Source organism: Cebus imitator, unplaced genomic scaffold, assembly GCF_001604975.1.
Source record: "Cebus imitator isolate Cc_AM_T3 unplaced genomic scaffold, Cebus_imitator-1.0 Scaffold573, whole genome shotgun sequence".
NCBI classification, from domain to species: Eukaryota; Metazoa; Chordata; class Mammalia; order Primates; family Cebidae; genus Cebus; species Cebus imitator.
This window is the reverse complement of record NW_016107888.1, coordinates 862,243-869,550: the sequence shown is the minus strand read 5'-3', so window position 1 is coordinate 869,550 and position 7,308 is coordinate 862,243. Positions and strand designations below refer to the sequence as shown.

Below are 7,308 nucleotides of genomic sequence, written 5' to 3'. Positions count from 1 at the left end.
CACTCCCTCACCAGGTGATAGTGATGACTGGCTTATTCCTAAGGTGTGTGCACCCTGCCCCACTTCCATCCACCCCCGGACTGCTCAGTGCTGCACCTCACACCTCTGGGCACTCCACCAGCATGGCCTCCCTGGGGACATCTCACGCCTCCGGCATTACTTGTCCCTTCGGGCCCATCCTTTGTTTACATCCCTCATCCTCCCTCTGAGGTTTGTGTATGCTCCCCGCTGAACATGAAACTCTTATCGCTGTGTGGCCCCTGCCCTGCTGCCTTGACGCAGGCCACCTGATGCACGAGCCCCGTGGCTCCTTCTCCCCTTTCACTACTCAGCCCCTTGCCTGCATCCAGAGAAGGCTGTTTTCAAGCACCTTCCCGCCTGTCATCCCATTTGGTCACAACAGCCCAGAGAGAAAAAAAGACCAAGAGAGGGTGTGGTCAGCCCAAGGTCACACAGCCCAGGGACAGGGCTTCCAACCCCAGTAGGTCCTCTAGAGTCCATGTGTCCCAGCCTTGGGACACTTTCCTTTTTTTTTTAATTTTTATTTATTTATTTATTTATTTATTTTACTTTTTAAGAAACGGGGTCTCCCTATGTTGCCCAGGCTGGAGTGCAGTGGCTATTCACACAAGCGATCCCACTACTGATGAGCACGGGAGTTTTGACCTGCTCCATTTCTAACCTGGGCTGGTTCACCCCTCCTTAGGCAACCTGGTGGTCCCTTGCACCCAGAGGTCACCATATTGATGCCGAACTTAGTTCAGACACCCGATCGGCATAGCATGCTAACAGCCCAGAACTCCTGGACTCAAGCGATCCTCCAGCCTCAGCCTCCCCAGTAGCTGGGACTACAGGCACGTGCCACTACACCCGGCGGGACACTTTCCTTTAATGCAAAATCCCAGGGGTCTGAGTCCCTAGTCTACAAGAGCACAGGAAGCCGTATCTCCACTAGGCAATGGACATAGGTCCCCCTAGGCCACCTTGGCCAGTCCACATCCCCTCCTGGCCCCAGCCTCCTGGCTCCAGCCACCACACCTCCCTTCAGTGGCTCCCCCATGCCATCTGGACGTCTACTCACCTTAGCTACCACAGCAAACCATGGCCTGCTCTGCCCCAAACATGGTCTCAGACCCTCCCCGCCATCCCCATGGGGTAGCAGAGGCAGCTGATTCAGTCCAGCAAGCTTTGCTGCAGACTTCAGGATAGCAGCTGAGAATTACCGGCTGGACATGGAAGAGCGGATGTGAGGTTCTGCTCACATGGGACGGGTCTGCCCTCAGTCACAGGCCAAGCTGACACCTCATTGCCAAGCTCATTCCAAAAGATTGCTCCCCTAACCACCACTGAACCCCTGTCCCACAGCTTCAACTCCTTAGAGTAAGAGACAGAAAGCAGCTGGCCCTTCTAAGGCCACTGCCAAGTCCTCACTTCTCACTTGAGGGCTGATTGCATCCAGGATGACTGAAACTCAGAAAGTCAGGCCGGGTCCAGTGGCTCACACCTGATATCCCAGCACTTTGGGAGGCCGAGGTGGGAGGATCACTTGAGGCCAGGAGTTTGAGACCAGCCTGGGCAACATAGCAAGACCCCACCTCTACAAAAAATACGAAACTCACCAGGTGTAGTGGTGTGTGCCTGTAGTCTGCGCTACTCAGGAGGCTGAGGTAGGAGGATTATTTGAGCCAGGGAGGTGGAGATTGCAGGAGCCAAGATCGCACAGAGCACTCCAGCCCAGGCGACAGACTGCAATTAAAAAAAAAAAAAAAGAGAGAGAAAAGAAAATGAGAAAGTCTTGTCCTTTCAGAAGAACTCCGCCCTCTGCCCACAAAGTCTCCCTCTGGGACAACCCGCCCCAACCCGTGATCTGAGCTGTGTGGTCTGAAATAACATCACACGAGGTCTGCCCTTGGCTCACTTGGTTCCAGCTGACATCTGGCCTGGGCTCCCCACTTTCTCCCAAACATAAATTTGAATGAGGACACATATGGACCTTGGGGAGGGGAATCTGATCTCTCCTCCCTTAGTGCTCTAGGAAGTGGTAGAGCAGTAGTGACAAGAGGGACCCCAAGGAAAGAGGAGGACGGGCTGTGATTGTGTGAAGGACCACTCAGGGCACAGCTCAAGGCATCTTGGGGCCCTGCTCAAGTCCCCCAGATGCCAATCTTTCTGACCCTCTCTGTCTAGCCCAGGGCATAGCCAAAGGGAGGCAAGACTCTCCTGCCTTGCTTCCCCAGAGGATGGCCTAATACCAGGCGCTTGGAGGCCTTCAGATGAATCAAGTCCAAGTTGGAAGAAAATGAGTGAGGGTTGCCCTATTCTCTTCCTGGAAAAGCATAAACAAGAGTAAATGTGGGCCAGGCGAGTTGGCTCACACCTATAATCCCAGCACTCTGGGAGGCTGAGGTGGATGGATCACTTGAGGTTGGGAGCTCAAGACCAGCCTGGCCAACATGGTGAAACCCTACTAATAATACAAACATGAGCTTGGCGTGGTGGCGGGCACCTGTAATCCCAGCTACTCAGGAGGCTGAGGCAGGAGAATCGCTTGAACCTGGGAGGTGGAGGTTATAGTGAGCTGAGATTGAGCCACTGCATTCCAGCCTAGGTGACAGTGAGACTCCATTTCAAAAAATAAAAGAGGCCAGGTGCGGTGGCTCATGCCTGTAATACCAGCACTTTGGGAGGCCGAGGTAGGTGGGTCATCTGAGGTCAGGAGTTTGAGACCAGCCTGGCCAACATGGAGAAACCCCATCTCTACTAAAAATGTAAAATTTAGCTGGGTGTGGTGGTGGGCGCCTGTAATCCCAGCTACTTGGGAGGCTGAGGCAGGAGAATCGCTTGAACTTGGGAAGCAGAAGTTGCAGTGAGTCAAGACCGTGCCATTGCACTCCAGCCTGGGTGATAAGAGCAAAATTTTGACTCAAAAAAAAAAAAAAAGTGACATTGGGCAGAGTTAGGAAAGAAACATCCACATGCAGCCAGGGCAACAAGAATGATCTAGAACATGTGGTGTGAGTGGAAAGGACCAGCATCCAAGCTGCTGTGCCTCTGGCTGGGTGTCTGGTGGGCTGCCAGGGGGTGGTGCCTGCAGAAGAGCCAAACAGCTGGCCAGACTCTCCTCCTACACCAGATGATGCCATCTGTTGTCCCATCCTCAGCCAGCTGTCAGTCCTTCCCGGCCCCAGGAGAGGTGCCCCATTAGTGCCCCCTGCACTCAGCTGCCTCTGACTCCTGGGGCAGGCAGAGGGGCAAGGGAACAGGGCGCAATGGCTGGGTCAGGGAGTCAAGGCCTTCACTTGGCATTCACCGCCACAGGTCATAGGAAGCCAACTCAGTGTGGGCCCAGGGTTTGGGACAGATCCCACCAGCTGAAGCAGAAGGCACCTCCAGCCCCCTCTGGCCAGGGCCTCTCTCTTTTCCTGACCAGCACAAAGGCCTGGGTGGAAGGAGGGGCTCCGATCCAGTGGCCTGCCAGCTGTGCAGGCAGTTTGCCAGGTCGGAGTGCCCGCTCTGGCTGTACCAGCCCAGAGGCCTTGGGGAAGTCGCTGCTCTCCTCTTACTGCCCTTTCTCTGTGATAGGTGAATTAACATCATAAAGAGTGTGGTCCTCAGATGGGCTCAGGGAGCTTGGCGAGAGAGCGCATGTGAAGCCCTGGCAGTGTGCCGCCCAGGGCAGGTGCTGGTCCACTGGGCATTCTTTTTCCTGGGAAAGCTTCTTTGTGGCTTTGCTTTCTCCTCTGCAAAGTGGGGGTTTGTAGGAATCCAGCGTGACCACAGGTGAAGGTCTCAGCATAGTTCCTGGAACCGAGGTCTTCCCTAAATGGGATTCTGGCTCGGATTCCGAGTTCCTGCCCTTTGCTCACTTCACAGGGCTCAGCCCCCTGCAGGCTGGTGTAGGAAACCGTGAATGGCTTTGCAGTGGCGGAATATGCCCACCTCTGTGTCCCTGTCCTTGAGGCTCTTTTACTTGAGTTTGAACTTCAGGCTGGTGGCCATAGAACCCGACACTCTGGCTTTACAGATGAGAAAACCGAAGTCTGGAGAGGACCAGGGACTTGCCCAGGTTCCCACAGCCCCTCCATCCCGGAGCTGTGCTGGGACACTCTCCTTTGTGTGCCCAGAGTGATGGCCACAACTCACCTTCCTGTCTGTTTGGAAACCCCTCTTCATTCTTGCTGGTCTGTGCTCATCTTTCAGTCTCTGCCTCTTTAGAAACCGGAGCCTGTGCAGGAGAATCGCTTGAACCCGGGAGGTGGAGGTTGCAGTGAGCCGCGATCCCACCACTTTACTCCAGCCTGAGCGACAGAGCGAGACTCCCTCTCAAAAAAAGAAAAAAGGAAACCAGAGCCTATGAACAGGTGACCAGACCCTGGTCACCCCCCAGGAGCAGAGAAACTGGGGGTGTGGGTGGGGACTGGAGGGGAGGGGCACGGCAGGGGCTGAGAATGCCGCTGCTCTGGCCCGGGGGCCTGGGCCGGGCTGCCTACAGAGGAGCCAGTGTGCCCAGACATTAGGGCTTTGTGAGCTGAAGGACTCGGTGTGGGGATGGTTGTTTTGTTGAGCTGACGTTGTTTCAGGTTGACTGAATGTCAGTGTCTTAGTGTCCAGGAGCCAGCTCTTTAGAGCCAGCCAGGGTCTTAGGGAGAGTGTGGCCAGGGATTCCTGGTCTGGATCAAGGAGGGGAGGGGCTGCCTGTGCCCTGTGAGCGCTGAGCGGGTCCTTGTGGAGAAGACTGCAGCGGAGGAGTGAGTCCTAGCACAGATACCAAGAGAGGCGACAGGAGCAGGTGCCCTTGCACCCTGGGGCCAGAGCAGAAGGGCCTGGCCAGAGTGGAGGATGGACAGAGGCAGGACAGGGACTTCTGGAGGCCGGTGCCTTCCTGCCGGGGGAAATGGGAGCTCTGAGGACACAGCGATCAAACCTTCCTCCGTAAAGGAAGAGCAGAGAGAACCCTGGGGACCAGGAGGGCCCTGGGAGGCCTTGGGGGCTGGCCAGGCGGGTGGGGTGGGCCACACTCACAGCTGTCCAGATGTGGGTGAGAGATAACTCTGTTTACTGGGCACCCGGCGGGGGGGGGGGGGGGGGGGGGGGGGGGGGAAGGGGCTCCCAGGGCCAGTGGGGCGGGCAGATTAGGAGGCGGGGGAATGAGTCAGGGGTTTGTGAGCTGCCCCCAGGGTGCTGGTGCTTTCAGAACCAGTGGGAACGTAGCTGGTCACAGAGGGCACCGGTGGCTGCAGGACTTCGCCGAGGGACCCTGAGGCTCGTGAGCAGGTGGGCAGGGCAGGGAGGGGCTGGGAGGGTCCCTCGGTGCCTGCCCTGAGGGTTTCTGCAGGTGCCCAGCCTGAATCTATGCCCAGGTGGGCAAGGATCCTGACGTCCAAAGGGGTGCAGGTGGGTGGGGTGAGAATGTTACCATTCCCGTGCTGGCCCTAAGGGGGAACAGGTCCATTGGCACCTGAAGAGAGGAGGGTGGCAGGTGGCTCACAGCAGCAGAGGTGTGCAGGGCTCTGGTGTGTGTGTTGCAGGGGGCAGGGTATTGATATCCTCCAAGTGTGGGTCCTCGTCAGCTTGTTGGATCCCACAGGCTCAGGTCTCATCCACCCCAGACTCCTCCTTCCTTCCTCATTTGGGTCCTCGGGCCACCCCACCTCCCACCTAGGAAGCAGGATGTCAGCTGACACAGCATCCCCTATGGGACACTTCCAGGGGTCTGCCTGGGCACCTGGCTCCATGCCCAGAGCAATCAGTATTGAAGGGAACTGTGGAGCCTCCCACCACCCAAGAATCTTGAAACCCTTAGCTCGGGCTAATTCCATGGGAACTGAGGCCAGATCAGAGAGGGAATGAAGATGACAAGGCTGACCCTAACCCCAGCAGTAGGGATGATGACAGCAACGGTTTCATGGACCCCCTTGTATGCCAGGCACTGTTGTAAGCGCCTCACAGATGTAAACTTCCTTAATGCTTACAGCAGGTCTATCAGGTGGCCATCGTTATTATCACCCCGCTTTACAGGTGAGAATACTGAGGCATAGAGAGCTGAAGTCACTTGCAGTTAGTAAATGGCAGGGCTGGGCTTTGAACCTGGGCAGTCCAGCTGCAGAGTCCGTGCTCTTAACCACTAACTCTAAACCGGCTGACAGTTGTTTTCTGGGAAGCAACTCAGCATAGTGCTTAGGGATGTGGCAGAATCAGGTAGGCCAGGCTGTAACCTGCCTCTGACCCCTACCCGCTGGGTGGCCAAAACAGGCAAACATCTCTGAACCTCTGCTTTCGCATCTGGAGAATGGACTAATGACATTACTCTTCTTCCTCTTAGAATCCCCAAACCACTTCACAGAGAGCTTCGCGGATTCTAAGAGTTAAGGCAGCACAGTTCTGTGTGCGGTTGAGGCTGATTACACAGAGGTGGTGTCACACCACTAGGAAGCTGTCCCTGTCATCTGGTTAACCACTACCCCCCCCCCAGGGTCTTCCCAGCTGTGCTATACCTTCGAGGCTCAGATGTCCTGCTCACCCTTATCTGGCCTGGCCCTGGCCAGCTGGCTGGCTGGCCAGGTGTCTGGTGCACTTCCAAACTTGGGGCAGGGATCTGGGTCCAGGCCCTTATCAGTGGTAGGCAGCACAAGGCCTGCAGCTGGGGGGCAGCCAGGCTGGCAGGTGGCAATCCAGGTCATGGGCGCACCCTGTACGTCTCCAGCCGAGGTAAAGGCACCTCCATTTTCCCCTCTTGTTTCTCACTGATGTCTCAGAACCCTGGCGGGAAGGCCCCCCCATTATACAGATGGGGTGACTGAGGCCGAGAGACTGGAAGCTGCCAGCCCGTCAGTGGCAGAGGGGCAGCCTGGACCTCTGGATTCTCCAGCTCTGAGGGCCCCTCTGACCATCCACTCCTCAAATGGGCAACCAAGACCACAGTCCCAGCCCCATGGGTGAGACTTTTAGTACCTAACGCTTAGACACCCTTGAGGCCACTCAGGATCTGAGGCCTACGAAGGTGCATGAGCAAGTTCAGAGAAGGAAGAAAGTGAATAAAGATGGAAGAGAAGGCCAGGCGAGGTGGCTCACGCCTGTAATTTCAGCACTTTGGGAGGCCGAGGCAGGCGGATCATCTGAGATCAGGAGTTCGAGACCAGCCTGACCAACACGAAGAAACCCTGTCTCTACTAAAAATATAAAATTAGCCGGGTATGGTGGGCGCCTGTAGTCCCAGCTACTTGGAAGGCTGGGGCAGGAGAACTGCTTGAACCCAGGAGACAGAGGTTGCAGTGAGCCAAGATTGTGCCACTGCACTCCAGCCTGGGT

General features: G+C 56.3%; 1 protein-coding gene across 3 annotated transcripts in view; it reads left to right on the top strand.

Moving 5' to 3' along the window:
• Positions 1-5,148: 5,148 nt before the first annotated feature.
• SLC4A1 (solute carrier family 4 member 1 (Diego blood group)) overlaps positions 5,149-7,308 on the top strand; it is a 20,663-nt gene continuing 18,503 nt past the window's right edge. For all 3 annotated transcript variants that reach the window (XM_017516135.2, XM_017516136.2, XM_017516137.2), the window contains exon 1: positions 5,149-5,274. The gene's annotated coding sequence lies outside the window, so the exon portion shown is untranslated. The remainder of the gene's footprint in view (positions 5,275-7,308) is intronic.